Source organism: Onychomys torridus, chromosome 3 (genome assembly GCF_903995425.1).
Source record: "Onychomys torridus chromosome 3, mOncTor1.1, whole genome shotgun sequence".
NCBI classification, from domain to species: Eukaryota; Metazoa; Chordata; class Mammalia; order Rodentia; family Cricetidae; genus Onychomys; species Onychomys torridus.
This window is the reverse complement of record NC_050445.1, coordinates 118,303,133-118,324,361: the sequence shown is the minus strand read 5'-3', so window position 1 is coordinate 118,324,361 and position 21,229 is coordinate 118,303,133. Positions and strand designations below refer to the sequence as shown.

At 38.1% G+C, this 21,229-nt stretch overlaps 1 protein-coding gene across 5 annotated transcripts in view; it reads left to right on the top strand.

Annotated features, from left to right (window-relative positions):
- Nucleotides 1–21,229, top strand: part of Lrrtm4 (leucine rich repeat transmembrane neuronal 4) — a 793,348-nt gene that overhangs the window by 608,629 nt on the left and 163,490 nt on the right. The window lies entirely within an intron of this gene.

Genomic DNA, 21,229 nt, shown 5'->3' with positions numbered 1-21,229 from the left:
CTATTGTTGAAATCTAACTTTAAACCATGGTGGTCTGATAGAACACAGGAGGTTATTCCAATTGTTTTGTATCTGTTGAGATTTGCTTTGTGGCCAAGTATGTGGTCGATTTTAGAGAAGGTTCCATGGGGTGCTGAGAAGAAGGTATATTCTTTTTTGTTTGTGTGGAATGTTCTGTAGATATCGATTAAGTCCATTTGAGCCATAACATCAGTTAAGTCCATTATGTCTCTGTTAAGTTTCAATTTGGCCGATCTGTCCAGAGGTGAAAGTGGGGTGTCGAAGTCTCCCACTATTAATGTGTGGGGTTTTATATGTGATTTAAGCTTTAGTAATGTTTCTTTTACATTTGTAGTTGCCCTTGTGTTTGGGGCATAAATGTTCAGAATTGAGACTTCATCTTGGTGGATCTTTCCTGTGATGTGTATATAATGTCCTTCATCATCTCTTTTGATTGATTTTAGTTTGAAGTCTATGTTGCTGGATATTAGGATGGCTACACCAGCTTGCTTCTTAAGACCATTTGATTGGAAAGTCTTTTCCCAGCCTTTTATTCTTAGGAGGTGTCTGTCTTTGAATTTGAGGTGTGTTTCTTGTATGTAGCAGAAAGACAGGTCCCGTTTTCGTATCCATTCTGTTAGTCTGTGTCTCTTTATAGGTGAATTAAGTCCATTGATATTAAGGGATATTAATGACCAGTGATTGTTTGATCTTGTTGTTATTTTTATCTTTTGGTGGTAGTGTGTGTGTACTTCCCTTCTTTGGGGTTTACTATTGTGCTGTTATCTATTGCCTGTGTTTTCATGGGTGTATCTGCATTCCTTAGGTTGGAATTTTCCTTCTAGTGCTTTCTGTAGGGCTGGGTTTGTGGATAAGCATTGTTTAAATCTGGTTTTGTCTTGGAAGTTCTTGTTCACTCCATCCATGATGATTGAAAGTTTTCCTGGGTATATTAGTCTAGGCTGGCATCCATGGTCTCTTAGTGTCTGCATTATATCTGTCCAGGTCCTTCTGGCTTTCAAAGTCTCCATTGAGAAATTGGGTGTTATTCTGATGGCTTTGCCAAGTCACTTGGCCTTTTTCCTTTGCTGCCATTAATATTCTTTCTTTATTCTGTACATTTAGTTGTTTAATTATTATGTGTCAAGGGGACTTTTTTGGGGGGTCTAGTCTGTTTGGTGTTCTATAGGCTTCTTGTATCTTCATAGGCATTTTCTTCTTTAAGTTGGGAAAGTTTTCTTCTATGATCTTCTTAAATATATTTTCTGTGCCTTTGAGTTGGTATTCTTCTCCTTCCTCTATCCCTATTATTCATAGGTTTGGTCTTTTCATGGTGTCCCAAATTTCTTGGACATTTTGGGTCATGACTTTGTTGGTTTTAATGTTTTCTTTGACTTATGAATCTATTTCTTCTACCGTATCTTCAACACCAGCGTATCTTCAACTCCATCTCTTGCATTATGTTGGTTATACTTGCCTCTGAAGTTCCTGTTTGTTTACTCAGATTTTCTATTTCCAGCATTCCTTCTGCTAGTGTCTTCTTCATTTTTTCTATTTCCCTCTTCAGGTCTTGGACTGTCTCCCTTGCTTTTTCATGATTTTCTTTCAAGGACTTATGGATTTCTTCTACTTTCATTGTCCTTTCCTCTAGTTTTTTTTTTTTTTTTTTTTTTTTTTTTTTTATAGCGTTCTTCCCATTTTTTGTTTGTCTGTTCCTCTACTTTATTTTTGATTTCTTCTATATATAAGGCTCTAGCCTCTTCATGATATTACTTATATGGTTGTTTTCTTTTTCTTCTTCCATTCTGTGATGTTCAGGTCTAGCTGCTGGAGAAGGGCTAGGTTCTGTTGATGCTGTATTGCTCATTATTTTGTTGTATGTACTTCTGCCTTGACGTCTGCCCATCTCCTCGTGGGTTCGTTCTTGGTCTTATCAGTGTACTTGGTCCAGAGAGAGTTGACAGATTTAGGGAGCCTCTCTCTGGTCCAGATGGAAGCTCTGGGCCAGATAGGAGTGCTGGTCCAGATGAGAGTGCTGGCCAGATAGCAGCTGGGGGGCTGGACTCAGAGTCTCGGGAAGTCCCTGGTGTCTCCTTATTTTGTCCAGATGGGAGCTCCTCTTGTCCAGATGGGAGTTCCTCTGGTCTCTGGTCCAGATGGGAGTTCCAGGGCAGGATGGGAGCTTGGGGCTGGTCTCTGACCCTCAGGAAGTAGCTGGGGTCTGGGGCAAATGAATGTTTGGGCAAGGTGTGGAGACTGCAGGGTCTGCCTGCATTCTTGGAAAAATGGAGCCTTCCCGCAGGGCCTGCTGATTGGCCAGAAACTGGGGCCAAGTTGTTCAGGTCCTCCAGGGATGGCCTGTGTCCAGCAGTGGGACCCAGGGGCAGTTGCCTCTCTGTGTATAACCCCAGGCACCACCTCTGTTCCAGATGGGAGTTCTGAGGCAGACAGGAGCTGGGGGTTGGTCTCTGAGTCTCAAGAAGTGGCTGGGGTCTCAGGCAATTGGGTGTGGGGGCAGGTGTGGAGATGGCAGTGTCTGCCTGCAGTCTTGGAAAAGGGGAGCCTTCCTGCAGGGCCCGCCAATTGGCCAGAAACTGGGGCCAAGTTGGTCAGGTCCTCCCGGGATGGCCTGTGTCCAGAGGTGGGACCCAGGAGCAGTTGCCTCTCTGACTATAACCCCAGGTACTCACCTCTGGTCCAGATGGGAGCTGGGGGTTGGTCTCTGAGTCTCTGGAAGTGGTTGGGGTCTTAAGCCTTTTTAAATTTTTTATTTATTTTATTTTTGTGTGTTATGTGTGTACTGCATACATGTTTTTGCATTGTGTGTGTGTGTGCAGATGCCATCTAGAGCTAGAAGAGGACCTTGGATTCCCTAGGAATGAGTTAAATGTGATTGTGAGCTGTCATGGAGGTGTTGGGAATTAAATCCAGGTTCTTGGTATAGTTATCAAGGGTCTCCACAATTGAGCTTTCACTCCAGACCCTTCTAAATTTTATATCCATAAATTCTTTTCTCTTTTCTCTCTGTTCCATGTCTTTCCTCTTTCCCTTCAGCTTCCCTCTCATTGCACTAATTCCTTTATTTTATATACTTTTGCTCTCATAAGAAGACACTGTTGAACAATGATATTTCAAAGTAAAATAAAGTTTCTCAATAGTCAAACAGGGTCACACCTGGAGTGATGGCTCAGTGGTTCAATATACTTGCTGCCCTTCTAGAAGACCTCAGTTTGGTTCCCTACACAAAGCCAGAGGAGGCTCACAATCACCTGTAACTATAACATCAGAGGCTCTGATTTCCACCATAGGTACCCACACACATGTGCCCATACATCCACACAGACTCTTGCAAACATACACACATAAAATAAGTTTTAAAACACACACATACACCCACACACACATAAGTGCACACACACACACATACCCCAAACTTCCACATCGTACACACATATGCACATACATGTACATATTTGCATGCACATACAAATTACATACATATGCATACACAGACAGACACACACACAATCTAGGAGCTCATAGGTACTGTTCACAAAAGTTGTACAAATATCGCTATGACTTGGGTGAAAGATGCCTTTCTTCTGAACACAAAGAAATGTTCTAGATACAATTTTTAAAAACTAAGAAAATGTATAATGATTATGATGTATTTTTACACTGCCCCTCATCACATACAGAGTATTTTTAATGTTTTCTCATTCAGCAAGGCCCTTCTAAGTCATCCTTTCAAAAAAATCTGTCCTTATTTTACAGACTAGGATATCAAGGACAGGAAGGATGCCTGACTGTCTATCGAGGAAACAGGTCCAGACTTCTCAATATGGCCTTTTGTTTTCTCATCCCCTGCTCTTCCAATGAAAGCACTCCAAAATCAGTACTGGGAAAGCACACCATATGTCACTCAACATGCCTTAAGATTGTCCCAACCAGTTTGAAGAAATCTCCCAGAGAAATCAATGACCAGAAAGAATAGCAGAAAGCAGATGGTGCCGTCAGCACACTTCTGGTGTGGCATCTGTGGTTACTTCTGTGCTCCTAGATCAAATTGCCCTTGTGTCAAAAGCACCAATAGGTGCAAAGGAAAAAAAAAAAACAACAAAAGATGAACAAAACTTACAGCAAAGATGCATTCTTTATGTTCAAAACTGCTGACACAAGTGATCATGCTGTGCATGCAAATGCTTGTACACACATGGCCATCCACTGAGGGTTCCCCAGTGCTCAAGGGATCCCATAAAGCTTGAAGCCAAAGAGAACCTATGACACTTACCTAAACACCACAGTAATGAAGTAGTATGGAAACCCCCTACCTACTTGCAGATGGTGCTCAAGGCAAAATCCCATTAAGATAAGTTTTATGGGTTCGCTGTGGTTTGGCTTTTAAAAATTGCACCATTAGTACACAGAGCCTGAAGTCAAAACAAGACTGAATGCTAGTCTTTCTACAAAAAGATATTAAAGGGAAACAAAACCAAAAACAGCTCAAATAGTTTGCCAACTTCAGCTGGATTCCATGCCAAGAACACTACCTAGAAGACAAACGAAAAGAATAAGAATACCCCCAAACACACACACACACACACACACACACACACACACCTCAGTCAGAGACTTAGGAATGGGTTTGAAGGAAAACAGGCAACACATTCAGTTGACAGTTCTGTTTATGGCTTAGACAAATGAAAGGTTGACAGTACTACTCATTGAAATTAATATGAAAAAAGTCATGTTTAACAAGTTCATTTTATTTTGTATCTTTATGTGTACATATACACATGCATATATAGTGTGTCTGTTGCCCATGTGTTTTCAGGTACACATGTTCATGCTTATGTGTGACTAGGTCAGAAGAGGATGTTGTGTACCTCCCCTATCACTTTCAGCCTTATTTTCTTGAGACAGTGTTTTAGTTAGGATTACCACTGCTGTGATAAAACACCATGACCGAAATCACTTGTGGAGGAAGGTTTTATTTGGTTTATATTTCTACATCATATCCATCACTGATGGCATTCAGGAACTCAAACATAACAGCAATATGGAAGGCGGAGCTGATTTGGAGACTGTAGAATAGTGCTGCTTACAGGCTTGCTCTCCATGGCTTGCTCAGCCTGCATTCTGATAAAACCTAGGACTACCATGCAGGGATGGCACTACACACAATTGACTGGATCCTCCAGCATCAATCACTAACTAAGAAACTGCTCAACAGGTTTTCCTACAGCCTGCTCTTAGGGCTATTCTTCTTAATTTGGACTCCCTCCTTTCTAATGACTCTAGCTTTTTATGTCCTTGAAACTTTCCAGAGTTCCTCTTAACAAATCAGTCAGGCCTGAGGACAAAAATACAATAATCAGGACTAAGGAAACAGTATTCAGGAGCTTAGCATGCTCAAGGACTTACTCCAATCACTAACACTGAAATTAAATAGTATATTCATCAGTAACACATGAGGAATCTCTATTCAGTAGTTAAGTCTAGACTTTGGTCCTCTATTTTGTCATGAAATTTTCTCTGAGATAATCCTATATTGCTTAAAAATGTTCATTAGTCACATCAAATCTAATGTGGTAACATAGAAACAATCATAGAAAATATTATAGTTATTATCATTTTATATTAAGATTATTTTGGGGTATTTGATGACTGACTCAGGGGTAAAGGTGTTTGCCACCTTGACTAACTATTGGAGTTCTAACCACAGGACCGATATGATAAAAGGAGAGAACCAAACCCTCCTAAGTAGTTCACTCAAATATTTGTACCCATGGATTTGTTGCTGTGCACATAACACCCTGCCCAACACACACACACACACACACACACACACACACACACACACACACACAAATAAACAAACAAATAAATAAACAAACATAAGTAAAATACATAGACCAAATTCTTCTTTTTTGTAGTATTCTCTTAATTTTTACCTATGCATACATCAAGAAAAGCAAAGTAGCATAAATTATATCACAGCTTTGTCAGGTAATGCTACCTTCTTGGATGGATCAATGGTCCTTCAGTTAGCTTTAAGTACCTGACAGGCTAGAGTTCAGGGTCCTAATTCTCTTTTCCTGATGATCTGCAAGGAAGGTCTTTTTGAGTCCTCACCTTTCTTGAGGTAGAAGATGATGCCTCTCATGGAGCCCATCTGCTTCCATCCTAGTCCTTGAAATTCTTTAAGGTGCATCTGCCTTTAAAATGCATGACCTCGCACTGGAAATTCCACCCTTTGATCTCTTTCTGCTGATGGTTACATATCATCAAAAATCCTCAAAGCTTCTTCGTGACTAGTGGTCAGGCCCACAGGCACATTGCAGAATGTGATCTTAAGCCACAAAATTGAAAGCCTTCTCATCCCCAGCCCCAACGCTACACTTGCCTAAGCATATTCATAATGCTTTGGAAGGGTTTGCACTGTTACACAGTCAATTATACACATGGTGCCACTTCTAATGCTTTAAATAAGAGAATTGACAGTCAAAATAGAGAATTCCAATTAGCACTGCATTTTTATTTTATCAATATTGTAAAGGGTTTTAGGCATCAGACGTGGAATGCGATTCTAAAGTGTGACTGTTGTCACAAGCTCCACTTTGCACAACCACATGTCTCCTGTCCTTCCTCTCATTTAAACAAACATTTATTGTGTGGCTATGTCACATGTGATGGAAAGTCACACACAACACTGGAATGCTGTCTTCTATGACTTAAAGGGACAGGAAATATTAAAAAGTAACTGGGGCATATATTTTTATAAAATTTGTCACCTTCTTTTACTTTTTTTTTGGGGGGGACAATTCTTTAGCTAGGTATTGTGGAACAGTATTTTAGTTACAGCTTTTGGAATTCTGAAGTAAGAAAACAGTGAGTTTGAAGCCATTCCATGGCACACAATAAGAAGGTGTTTTAAAAGGAATAAAAGAGTAAGATAACTATTTGTTGTGTATCTTGCCCCTTTGACCAAGAACTGGAAAAGACAATTTAAGAAGGAAGGTTTTATTTTGGCTTATAATTTGAAGGTACAGCATTCTGTCATATTGGGGATATCATGATAGTAGGAACTTGAGATATCTGGTCAGATTGTACCCAGGGTCAAAAAGGAGAGAGAGAGAGATGAAAGCTGGTACCCAGCTTGCTTTCTCCTTTTCGTTCAGTCCAAAAGCTGATGCCACCCACATTTAGTGTGACTCTTCCCACATCAAATAACTCAATCTGGATAATCTGCTGAAACCAGGAGGAACTTTTATATGTAGGTGAGTTTTTCTCTTATATTTGGAAGTTATAGATGAGGAACAATATACAGAGGGAGGTGGATTTAGTCTGTTTTGTGTTTTCATACAGACTATGACTGTTTTTGTAAAGAGTATGACAGACTAGGTAATTTGTTATGAATAGAAATAGGTTGGCTCTGGACCATAGGGAAGAGCCTGGTTCTTGAGGAGGCTGGGATCCTCTTGCTGTGCCATCCCACAGGAAAAGATGAGAGTAAAAGAGAATGGGAGTGGTCTAGTTATATCCCTTACAAGGAAACTAATTCTCCCACCTGGAGCCCACACCATGTAAGTGTCATTAGCATGTTAACGAGGACAGAGCCTCTCATCAAAATCACCTATCTTTCTATCTTATCCCTCAATATTGTAGCATTGAGGAAAGAGTGGCCAACAGGTGCCTGTGGTGAGCACATTGGTCCCTAGCATTCAAGCTCAGAACTGAAGCTTCATGGACTTCTCCCATGCAAAATCACCTTTAGTCACCCACAAACCTCAGTTTTATCACATTCTAGCACAATTTCAAACATCTGGATCCTAATGTCTCAATCAATAACAGCCAGACTACAAGAGGTAATTCTGAATCTGGGTATAAACATGTGAAACTAAAACTAGCTACTTACCTCCAAATGGTAGAAGTAGCATATATACAGGATAGACACAAAAGGGGAAGTTCTTTACTCAATGGGAGTACAGCAGGTGTATTATAGCACTTCTACTAATAAAAACTAAACTTTATTTTATTTGACCACTACATTCCTCAAGAGTATAAAAGTCTGGTTCTTCATCCGGGGGGAATAAAAACATTTATATATCAAATTTATTGAGTGTAAGCTAATTTGATTAGGCATAATATCAGGGGGCCATGATGTAACTAACGTTCTATACAGAGTTTATCTTGTAAGCAATTCTAAGACATTGGTTAATCCTTTAAAAAGCCAGTCTGACATACTCCACATTCCAGTAACCCATCAAAGTACTAGAAAAACATGATAGCCTCAGACAAGGAAACAACCTGAGTTTTCATTTCTGAAAATGCAGATATTCAAAGAAATCCATTTATAGTTCATGATTCCTTAAAGAAGGATCAGACAGAGCTCATGGTGAATGTAAAGACAAGCACGGGGAAATAAAGAACATTACACCAATTGTAGTTTATCATAAACCTCTAATGTGTAAGAGACAAGTGTAACGGTAGTTGAGATGTGTATAAATGTCTTGAAAAACACAAGTGTAATGGTAGTTGACATGTGTATCATAGCCCATTAGAAAATATTTTAACCTTTTGCAGATTGTAAAGGTTATACATAGCTATGAACATTGTTCTAGGCAAAATTATTGTGTGCAATTTTTTAATACTATTTTCAAAAGCAGAATCACTTATGAACAGAATTAATTATGAACAGTTGTACAGCAAACCTCCAAAATTAGTGGGGAAAATACTTTGGCTCATGACATTTGAAAATTTTGATTATAAATGCATTTTAGGAAATGTAGGAACTTCAAAAAGCCTCATATATTTGCATGTAGCAAATAGCTAAGAAATGAAAACAAAATAAAGATAATGGTATTTTGTATTGCAAATGGACCAAAGTTTGCATGTATGGGCATCAAAAGATACATTGGATTTCAGTTTTCTCTTACTGATTACTCTATCATAATAGATACTGGAGTTCATAGTACAACTGTTGCTTCTTTGAGGTAAGCAGAAAAATAACCATAATTTCTTTTATCTCTGACTTCCTCTACATCATCTTTTAAAGGGCTTTACATTATTAGTCAAAACAAATCCAAATAGCCTATTTTTATTATTACAGTGAATCAGGGTGGTTTAAATAAGAATGGCCCCATAGGCTCATAAATCTGAACACTTGGTTCCCAGTTGTGGAACTATTTGTTAAGGAGTAGGAGGTGTGGCCTTGTGGAGGAGGTATGGGCAAGCTTTGAGTTTTCAAAGGTCAAAATATAAGCTCCCAGCTACTGTTCAATGTACCATGTCTGACTGCCTGCTGTCATGCTCTCCACCAAGATAGTCATGGACTCACCCTCTGTAACTGTAAACCCCAATAAACTATTCCATATTTGTTTTAGCCATGGTGTCTCTTCACAGCAATAGAAAAATAATTGTGACAGGAGTTAGTAATTCTTTAGTTGTGCATTTTTCATCATTTGTCATGTAATAAGTGATGAAAGTAGAAGCTATACCTCCATATCTCTAGCATGCTTTATTGCTTAGAGGCTATTTAGGAGTATTATCCACTCAGAAGCAGATGATCAGACAGGAGAGAGTCATGGGAAGTCGACTTAGAACTCAGGGTAAGACAGGAAGATTTCAGCTGGCTAGTAACTGTGAAGAGAGGGAAGGACAGCATGAAATTGGATGCTCTTTTTGACTGTAAGATGTGGCTCAGTGAAGCTAAGAGCCCATACACTGAATGGTAGCAAGGAGCAAAGAGTTGAGGTATGTATTTTTCCATTGTGGCATTTTGACTCAAATGGGAGCAATTTTCTATATGTGCTTAGAGTCTCTCATGGATGAAATTACATGTAATTTCATTATATTCTCAAATTCTCCCAATACATCAATACTGTTAAATCTAATGTGCACTGTTAAAGCGATCATGATGGCAGAGTGCACTGTGTATCTTTCTTTCTACCACGTTCAATACTTAAAGAAGGTTGACACACACTGCACCTACTCTTACATCTTTTAAATTGAAAATAATTGTAACACACTTTGGCAATTGAGAGAGATATGCAAATCAGCTGTGTCTACCACTTCCTTAATGTCTTGAGTTCCAATGAGCCAAAGCATAAATATGTCATTCATCTATGCTATTACACGAAACTCTAAAAGCGAAAAGAGTCAAGTTGAGGAAAATATGTCATAAGAGCAAATATATACCATTTGGCTGAGTTCTAATCTAAATATTATCAGGAACACCTGTATTGTATATATGTATGTATATTTGCTTTGCTCTTAAAGTACTTAAAGTATGCGTTTTGGTTAAATGATATTCCAAAAATAGATGTACTTCTACAATGAAACCATTCAGAGAGATGTGAATAGGTTTATCTTTTTTCACTTGAGCTGCTAATAAACTGCTGCCTGGATAGCCAGAGTCCTATTATGTTTAGGAAATTTTAAAGCATCTTGCATAGTAGATGTTTATCTACAATAATGAAAATAAATACAAAGGATGAGCTGAGATCTGACTGTATAGGTAAAAGTGCTTGACACTCAGGCTTAAAACTAGAGTTTAAATTTCCCTGCAAAAGCTGAATACTGCCCCACAAGTGTCTATAATCCCAGCTCTCTGCCAAGAAGATGGGAGGCAGAGACAGGAGAAGCCCTAGAAGCTCATTGGGAGTTGGTTTGGTTTACAGAGCAATGAACAGCAAGAGAAAAACAAGATGATGTAGAATGCCCACATCCAAGGTTGTCTTCTGACCTCCACAGGAGCTCTGGGGACAGACATGCCATGTGGTCATACTCACATACAGGCATGCACAAGTACACATGTACACACACACACACACACACACACACACACACACACAGGTGCATGAAGATTTTTTTTTTTAATGAAGAAAGAGAGATGATCAAGAACCTAATGAAATAATTTTTAAAATGCTTAGTATCAAAATAGATCTGCAGAATATACTTCCCATTTCAGCAAAAGCAATATTCAGGATGGCTCTTCAATGTATTGCTTTGCCATTTCAAGAATGTGCAATGAGGAGTGTCATCATGGAAGACAGTGATTCCTGACCATACACTGCATTAAAGCTGCCTACCACCCTAATGAATGACTTAATAGCTGATGATGCCAATAAAACCACAGTGCTCTTATTCACCTTTGTCAAATGTAGTAAACAAACCATATCAAGTAAACATCAAAATTGAGAAGTCTATGTAGAACGTTAATGCAGTGTGATTTGACCAAAGTGTGTTACAAACAATAATATTAGAAGTTTGCAAGAAATCTTCTCTGGAATCTATGATGTTTGCATGGACAGAGAAGAAAAACTTAGTACAAAAAAAAAAGCAGAGTGTAGGAAAATAATAAACCCAATGACTTAAAAACCAAAATGAACATGGAAAGAAGCCTGTTTTCATTGATTATCGTGGAAAACAGGAATTGTTCTATATTTTCTCAGTTTATGTAAGTGCTTCTCAAAGTGGTTTATAAATAAGTAATAACTAAATTCCAATTGCAAAAAAAAATCATTAAAAATGGATGTAAAGGAAAGATGAGAAAAGGAGGATGGGGCATGCCCAGTAGAAAAATAAACATAACAAAATGTCCTTGGTAATTTTGCATAAAATTAGGTAGAACACCAGTCTGATGTAAAATAAAAATGCATATTTGCCAATGGTGTCATGGTGTCTACTTGAGTTTAGATGACGGCAAAGTATAACACAGGTCAGTCAATGGGAACTCTCATTGTTTTTACCAGTTATCCAGTGAGGTCTCACCCAGGGTGGCCAGGTGATTTCCACTGCCCCAGGCATCCACTTCAGCATTTCTTGCTTTAATATTTAACATATAACTTTTGTGGTAAGCAAACATGATTTAGTTTTGAAAACATCTCTGCTTCACTAGTAGCTTTCAAGCTACTTAGGAAGACAGTTGAAGGTTGGCTCTTGTAAACTTCAGCTAAAGAAATTTAGACCCAGAGAGCCTCTGGATTTGAGGCTCTTCATAAACACTTTGGATTTAAGGTTTACATAAGAGAAAGCAAAATCAGATATAAAATTTTTCATGTTCATTAGTATGAAAGACTATAACTATGGTGAATTTCAGTTTGTCAAATCAATAAATTCATTTTGCATAAATATACTGGAAATCACTTCATATTTTGCTACTCTTCAAAAACTTTTACTTGAGGAGCTGGAAAAATGGATCAGTGGCTAAGCATGCATTCTGCTAATGCTGGCTGGGTACAGAGTTCTGTTCTCAGCATCCATTTCATGTTTTTACCCAGCACCTGGAATGGAAGTTCCAGGGGATCCAACATCATCTTTTGACCTCAAATGAATTAACCATTTTCATTAAATTAAACATTGGGAAAAAAATCTTTCTTGGTGACTTTTTCCACCTATAGGCATGAAAAAAAGGATATTCTGTTGATTAAAAAAGTGATAAATTCTCATTGCAAAATTATCTAAATGGAATTTTAATTAAAATGTAATAAGATTCATTACACAAAACATTGAACTAGGTTAGTAGAACTGAGAAAAACATTTCAAAAGTGCCTAGTAAGTAGTAAGTACGTCTAGGCAGGTGGCTTTGTTATTAAGGAAATAGCTGGAAATCATGAGGACCTGATTTTGGATCTCCAGTACCTGTTCTCCCAGCATAGGAAGCACCTATAATCTCAGGGCTAAAGAGGCAGACACATGAGGATCCTGGAACCATCTGACCAGCTAGTTGCACTGAATCTATTTGCTATATACTGCAAATTGGCTGCGATCAAGGAAAGAAATGGCAAAAGGCTTCCTGTTAATGAGGCCGTGAGGAGGGTTGTGACAAGAGAATTGTGATGAATACTTGGGAAGTAGAGGCAGAATGATCAGAAATTCAAAGCCAGCCTTTGTTACACAAAAACTGCTAAGATCAGTCCACATGAGACTTTCTTGGTACAAACAAAACCAACCTCTAATTAAAACAACAATAACAAGAGCTGGATAAGTGAGACAACTGAATAGCTTGAACTGTTTGGGAAGCATCCAGGCAGTGGGACCCGGACCTGTCCTTAGTGCATGAGCTGTCTGTTTGGAACCTTGGGCTTACACAGGGACACTTTGCTCAGTCTGGAAGGAGGGGACTGGAGCTGCCTGTACTGAATCCACCAGGTTTAGATGAATCCCCAGGGGAGTCTTGGCCCTGGAGGACATGGGAATGGAGGGGAGGGGACAGGGGGAAGGTGGGGGGGGGGGTGGGATGTATAAAATTAAAACACAAATATAATTTAAAAAAGAAAGAAAGAAAAAAGGAATGGAGTAGATGATTTCTGGGTGCTATATAAGACTCTTCCCAGGGAGACTTGGCATAAATGCCTATTGACTCCAGATGGGAGAACCACCCAGACTGAAGTAATGATTACACTTTTATTCAACTTGGATTATGCATGTGAGTGACTGGTTACCTATGGGGGAAAGGCAACCCCAAGGCAATTTTGGCTTTATGGAAAAAGCACACCCCAGCCTGAATGAGGAATCATGGAGCTATACTTGGGGCTCCTTGTATGATAACTAGTCTGGTAAATGTCTGAAAGCAGCCTGGCTGGTCTGTCTCTGTGTCCTCAGTTCTTTAAGGCTTCCATAAACTTGAGGAGGGAACTTGTAAATCTGATGAATTTTACCTTCTCAGAGCAGTGAAAGGTGTTTCCTCCTGAGTCTCATGGCCTCTATCCCTCCTCCTTCTTAGAGATAATATTCTAATTTGTAGTAAACTGATACACTGTACTCCTCTTCTGTATTTTACATATTTCTTCATTCATTTATTTGGGGCTGTTCCATTTATTCCAAGGACACCTTTTTCTATTTGTGCATGGGGCCTGTCTACACTGGCATTCTGTATGCCATGGATGGTAAGTGAAATATACTCCTAGACAAAAGTAAATACTGATGGGCAAGTTGAAACAACAGTAAAATTTGGAATTATATCAAGGGATATGATGTAGGTTGGTTCACAGCTGGACATAGAAGATGTAATGCAAATCTGGGTCTATAAAGTCAGTACTGGTGTCTGAATGCAACTCCTGGAAAAAACTCTCGTACCTGGCATTACCTTTTAAAACCTCATGTTTCCACTTTAGCTTTATTGCTGTATTGTGGTTGTAATCTTTATTCTAGCAGCTGGTGGAGTGCCAAGTGTACGTATTAGGACAGCAGGCTTCTCCATACAGGTGTGTTTTACAGTGATGAACTCTTGAAATTTTGAGGCATGGTTAACAAAGCATCGTTTCTTTTTTCCCCTGAACTGTGATAGGTGAGGCAAGTGTTTAGAGTGGAGCTCCAGCCAGCAGCTTGGAAAGTCACATGCTAGTTTACCACTCTTCTTGGATGGAACGGGAAGGCAAAGCTATGTTTTGACCAAGTTGATTCAGGAGTGTGGCAAAGAAGACCAGAAAGAAGCATATTGAACTTCTCCATCTCCAATTGCATGCAAAAATAGGGGGAGTGGGGGACCTAGTAAAAATAATAGCATGGGGTAGGTGAAGAGAGAGTAAGAAGGAGTGAGACTGCTGTCAGTACCTGATGGGTAACCCGCCTGCATGGAGCACAAGAATGTCAGTTACAGCAACAGTGGCAAGGACTGTCATGGCCTCTGTTAAAAATGACATGAACTATAAAGGGTTGTTTTTCCATTGCTTTGATAAATTTCTCTGACCAAAACCGCTTTTGGTACAAAAGGCTTCATTTTTTTATCATTAATTAATTTTTTTTCATTTATTTTACATCCCAACTAGTTTCTCCTCCCTCCTCCTCCCCTAGCATTCCCAGCCCCTGCTTCCCCTCTGCTCCCCCTCACCCCTGTGCATCCACTCCTCTGTTTCTGCTCAGAAAGGGGCAAGCCTTGCATGGGTATCAACAAAGTATGGCATATCAAGTTGAGGTGACACTAAGCCCTCCCTTTGTATTAAGGGTGGGCTAGGCAACCAAGTATGGGGAATAGGTTCCCAAAAGCCAGCTCAAGCATGAAGGACAGGCCCTGATCCCATGGCTAGAAATCCCACAAGTAGACCAAGCTAAATAACTATCACACATATTTAGATCTGTCCCACGCAGTTTCCCTAGTTAGCGGTCCAGAGTCTGTGAGCTCTTATGAGCCCAGGTTAGTTGTTTTCTGTGGGTTCCCTTGTCATGACCTTGACACCTCCCTACAGGCTCATGCATTCCTTCCTCCCTCTCTTCAACAGGATTCCTGGAGTTCAACCAGAGCTTGGCTGTGGATCTCTGCATTTGTGTCAGTCAGTGACTGGATAAAAGCTCTCTGATGACAGATAGTCACTGATCTGATTACAGGAGATGGCCAGTTCAGGCACTTGTACCAGTATTGTTGAGAGTCTTACCAGGGGTCATCCTTGTGGATTCCTGGGAGTTTCCCAGGGAAATCCATGGGTCCCTCTTTGGGCCTTCCTTGTTAACTAGGTTCTCTGAGGCTTCGGATTGTAGCCTGGTTATCTTTTACATTACAGCTAATATCCACTTATGAATGAGAGCATGTCATGTTCGTCTTTCTGTGTCTGGATTCTCTCACTCAGAATGATTTTTTTCTAGTTCCATCCATTTGCCTGTGAATTTCATGTTGTCATTTTTTTTTGACAACTGAGTAATACTCCATTGTGTAAATATACCACATTCATCTAGTTGTTTCTGGGGCATCTAGGTTGTTCACGGATTCTGGCTATTAGAAATAATGCTATTATGAACATATCTGAGTAAGTGTCCTTATGGTATGATTGAGCATCCTTTGGGTATATGCCCATGATTGGTATACTGGGTCTTGAAGTACAAGTTTGCACTCCCAACAGCAGCAGAGAAGTATTCCCCTTACTCCACATCCTCTCCAACATAGCCTGTCATTAATGTTTTTGATCTTAGCCTTTCTGACAGGTGTAAGATGGTATCTCAGAGTCCTATTGATTTGCATTTCCTTGGTGTTGCTAAGGATGTTGAACAATTCTTTAATTCTCTTGGCTCGTTGAGATTTTTCTGTTGAGAATTCTCTGTTTAGAGCAGTACCCCATTTTTGATTGGGTTATTTGGTATTTTGATGTGTAGTTTCTTGAGTTCTTTATATATTTTGGAGATCAGGCCTCTGTTAAATGTGGGGTTGATGAAGATCTTCTCCCATTCTGTTGGTTGTTCTCTTGTCTTGTTGACTGTGTCTTTGCCTTACAGAAGTTTTCAGTTTTATGAAGTCTCATTTAATAACTGTTGACCTCATTGTCTGTGATACTGGTGTTCTATTCAGGAAGTTGTCTCCTGTGCCAATGTATTCAAGGCTACTTTCAACTTTTTCTTCTATCAGGTTCAGTGTAACTGGGTTTATATTAAGGTTTTTTAATCTACTTGGACTTGAGTTTTGTGCAGGGCAGTTCATATGGATGTATTAGCATTCTTCTATATGCTAACATCCAGTTATATCAGCACCATTTGTTGAAGACGCTTTATTTTTTGCATTGTATATTTCTGAAGCTCTACTATAGAGCTATAGTAACAAAAACAGCATGGTATTGGCATAAAAACAGACAGGTGGATCAATGGAATCAAATCAAAGACCTGACATAAATCTATGAACCCCTTATTTTCGACAAAGAAAGGCTTCATTTTTATTATACTTCCAGGTCACAATCCTTCACTGAAGGAAGTCAAGGTGGGAACTAAAACAGAAACCATGGACGAAAGCTGCTTACTGACTCTAGGTTTGACTCCTTATAAAGCCTATGCTTAGTTAGTGTTCTTATAAAACCTAGTTCCATCTGCACAGAAAATGACCACTCACAGTGGGCTGGGCCCTCCCACATCAATCATAAATCAAGTTTCTCTCTCACAGACATAGCCACAAATCATTATATCAGGGCAGTTTCTCAACTGAGGTTCTCTTTCCCAGAAAGGTGGCTCTAGTTATGTCAGGTTGGCAAAAATTAACCAATAAAGAAAGTAAACGTGAGACTCAATTTTATCATTATGATTGTTTTTACCCCATGGTAAACACACAGCCATGTAGATATAATAAATAACTGAAGCCAAGCATGATAGCACATGATTATAAGCCTCCAAGCTCAGCACTCAGGAAGCTTAATCATGGTGTTCTTGACTTATAGGCCAGCCACATAGAGGAGAGAGAGAGGCAGAGGGAAAAGGAGAGGTGACAAAAAGGCGGGAGTAGGTAGAGAATCTTCCATAGTTTCCTCTGTAGAAAAATACCTCAAAGGAAGATTCTGCAGCTTTGAAGACTGCGAAACAAAGTCTACTAGGAGCTGGCTTATGAAGTGGAGGTGACAGATTTTTTTAAAATTAGGTTAATATTTATTATACAATATGCAAATCAGCGGGTTCCCTAATAATATTTTATTTAAGTATATTCCACACTTTTACCATATGCATTCTGCATTAGCCTTCCTAAGTCCTATCTGCCATTGCTGCTAATCCTATTCTTCTTCTAAAATAGTCTTCATTAGACTTTAACAGTATGTATATGTATCTGAGGGAGAATGTGTGTGTGTGTGTGTGTGTGTGTGTGTGTGTGTGTGTGTGTGTGTGTGTGTGTGTGTGTGTGTGTGTGTGTGTGTGTGTGTAAGAGAGAGAGAGAGAGAGAGAGAGAGAGAGAGAGAGAGAGAGAGAGAGAGGAGGGAGGAAGAGAGAGAGATGTAATATTTATGACTAAGAAATAAGATTTATCACTGAGTCTGCCTAATCTTGCAAAATATGATCTCACAAATGATGACTCTTTCCTTCTTTATGGCTGAATATAATTCTTCTGTGAATATGTAGTAGATTTTGTCTTCCATCTGTTGATGGACACTCAGATGATTCCATAATTCAACTATTGTAACTAGTGCTACAATACAGATGGATGAGAAGTTTCTGTGTGATGCTGTTAACTTGCTTGGGTATGTTCCCAGGAGTGGTATAGCTGGTTTATCTGGAGCTTCTATTTTTAATTTCTTGAGAAAACTCCAAGGTGATTTTCATGCTGGCTGAACCAGTTTTTATTCCTACCAGTAATACAAAAAGAACTTCACTTTTCACATATTTTCACAAATGTGTTGTCCTGTGTGACAACAGTTCTCACTGGGTTAACATACAAACCCAGTTAAAATTTAATTTACATTTTCTGAAGAATAAGGATGTTGAGTTATTTTCCCATATGCTTATTGGCCATCACCTTAATCTTTTCAGAAAAATCTATTCATTTTGTTTACTCATTTTTGACTGAAGGGTTTGCTTTATTTTATTATTTACTATTATTTACTTATTTATGTATGTGTTTAACTTGGAATCTCTTATGCTGTTTACATATTATTAAAGGAATATTCTTAAGAATGATACCACTTGGAAGTAAAGGTAAATACAATATTTAAAATGTAAAAAGTCTTAAAGAACTGGACAGACAGCTCTGCACTTAAGAATACTTACTACTCTTGCATAGGACCCATGTTCAACTCCCAGAATACAATGATGCTGAAGGATCTAATGGATGACTCTTTGTAATTCCATTCCTATAATATCTAATATTCTCTTCTGATCTTCTGTATGCACATATCTGCATATACATATAAACAAATGATAGCATGATTTTTTAAATGCTCTATAGGTAGTTTTGAGAAACTTTACGCACCAGCATTTAGAAAAATTACCATCCATGCAGCAAAACATTCCATCTTCCTCTTTTGTAAATCATTTAATATAATAATTTAAGATAACATGAATATGCATAATATAATATGCATATTAATAATTTTACATTGTCAAGGGCTAGAATGGTAAAGGGAGACTGTTGAAACAAAGACTCTGTTGCTCACTATGTCTAAAATAAGGTCTGGAACTTTATGAAGAAACTAGTCAAAATCTGATCTTCAAAAAACCAAATATATTAAAGACGGAAAAATATATTTATACTACATATCAATAAAGCCTATGTGTACAATATTCTAGTGTACTATGAATATTTTACTATGATATAAGAGGAATACAAAAGAACAAGAAAGTCACTCAAATATTAGGTTTTATTTTAAATGTGATAAATCTAGACACTTCTTAGCAAGAATTAAACAAAAATGTAATTAAAAATATAACTTTTACTGAAAACCAAAAGAAAACCCAGTTGAACTTAGAAAAAAATCTAATTTTTATTTTTAGGTAAATGTATATAGTAAAATGTATGTTAAAGTTAGAATTCAAATAATATACTAGTATTTAGTATAACATTTTAATAAAATTTTGTAATTTATAGAACCAGAAGAAAACATGTAAATTACATTAGAACATGGAAATCTCTCCCCGTCACTCTCAAACAGCATGCAGTGCTCTAGGTTGACTTTTAAGTGATATAATAACATCAATAACTACTTCATAAACATGATATAATAAACAATTTATGTTACTGTTGAAACAGAAAATATGCAATTTGAAAAGACAGTTGAAGGTTTCAAACCATGAATGTTTCAAACCATGAAGGCTTCACACATCATAAAGCAACATTGAAAGATGCTCAAAATGCAAAGAAAGAGTGCAAGGAACAAGGCATTAATTCTTGATTCATAACAAAATTCAGAAAAAGTAATAAAAGATTAAAGACACAATTAAAAAGCAAATGTAAGTATAATAAATGGAAAATGTAAACATTGTACATGCCGTTTGTCAATCTAGTCCAGAAAAAAAAAATACTGATGGAATAGATGGTATGTCATGATGATATTAATTAAAAACCCAGGAAACATCAACTAAATATTAACTCTTGGAAAGAAAGGTCTAAAGTTGTTAAACAAGAGGCAATTATATTGATAAATGATCATGTGTCTCAAATACCCAAACCTATATCAAATCAATGTAGAAAACAACATTTCCAAGGGAAGAAATATATTATGGTCATAAATGATGCAGAATAAATAGATATAAATATATTGCTAAAATACATGTAAGGGCTAAGCTGCAAAGGTTATCCATAGGGTCATGTCTTAATTTTGTTTACATTTCTGTGGGAAAATATTTTGATAAAAATAACTTTGAGGAGAGAGGGTATATTCTGCTTACAATTCCAGGTTATAGTCCATTTTCACAGGGAAATCAATGCGGGAACCTAAAAAAACTAGTCAGATCATATCACAGTCAAGAGCAGAGAGAATAAATGTGTATGTATGTAGAGCTCAGCAGCGTTCCTCTACTCTTACACATTCCAAGGCCAAAACTTAAGAACTGTGTAGTCCACTTTCAGGCTGGGTTTTCCCACATTGACCAAGGCAATCAAGACAATCACCTACAGATATGCCCAGAAGCCAACCTGATATAGACAATTTCTCATGGAGACTCGTTTGTGAGGTGACTCTAGGTTGAATCAAGTTGCCTGTTAAACTAAAGATTGCAACTGATAAACAGTGTCTGCTAAGATAATACAGTAGACTATGTCAATCAAAGGTGATTTTAGTTAATTATAAATTAGCAAGAGCTTTCTGGATTATGTTGTCTCTAATCACTTAGCAAATATGGAGCTCTACACTACCTGTGACTTTACATCCTAGGATTTATCCTAAGAAAATAATTCAGAGTGAATCAACATTTATTCCCACAAGAAATCAATAACATCATGATCTATAATAGCTAAATAATGGGAATAAACCTAATAAATAAGACTGCTCTAATACATATTCTGAAGATGAAATATATCATTTTCCCTCAATGTATAGGTATTCTCATGAAAGGAGACCTTTGGTAAGGTAAATGAAAATTGCAAATAGAATATTGTGTATAATATGAGATTTTAAAAGTTATTAGTCTGTGTTACACCAAATATTAAATGTTCATGTCACAAATCTAGTTCACTGCAGTAGAGTTGAGGCAATTTCAAGACACACACACACACACACACACACACACACACACACACACACTCACACACTCATAATCACATCTTCACTTTCTTTTCTAGTCTTTACTGAATGTGTGTATTATATCTCATCAGAGAGAAATGCTTTCGTCTGTCTGGAATTTTCTCTCTTCCTCATTACCTCACTCTCTTTAGCTTTTCTTTATGTGTCCTGCCTTCAATGTCTTCTGTCTGAATGGGGGCATCAGTATCCCAAAATTGATCCATTCAAGGGGACAATGATTCCACCATCACTGCACCACCACCGCCACTGTGGGAACCATGGGAAAGCTGCATCTCTTAATTACAAATCTTTGAAACTTGATAAAATTG